This window comes from Notothenia coriiceps, unplaced genomic scaffold (genome assembly GCF_000735185.1).
Source record: "Notothenia coriiceps isolate Sejong01 unplaced genomic scaffold, NC01 NC01_scaffold00037250, whole genome shotgun sequence".
In the NCBI taxonomy this organism is placed as follows: domain Eukaryota; kingdom Metazoa; phylum Chordata; class Actinopteri; order Perciformes; family Nototheniidae; genus Notothenia; species Notothenia coriiceps.
Window position 1 is genome coordinate 8,953,749 of NW_011369951.1, and position 283 is coordinate 8,954,031.

The following is a 283-nucleotide window of genomic DNA, read 5'->3' on the forward strand; positions in this document are numbered from 1 at the left end:
GACTCTTCCAGGAAAGCATAGAACGAGATACTCGAAATTGGAAAACTACACAGTGAGGATGTTCAGAAATACCTCTCACAAAATACTACCATGACTCTATGTATTCAGAAGACTAAATATATAAACATTGTACATACGATGTTGTATAGATATGCTAAACAAATCCTCATTTGGCATTGAATTTCATGCGGATTCAACAGTATTCCTTCGTGGAGAGTCCACACAAGCCTTATCGAGTTGTCAGGCCGTTCTCTTCCAACTGGGATGATTAGTCTAGGCACTT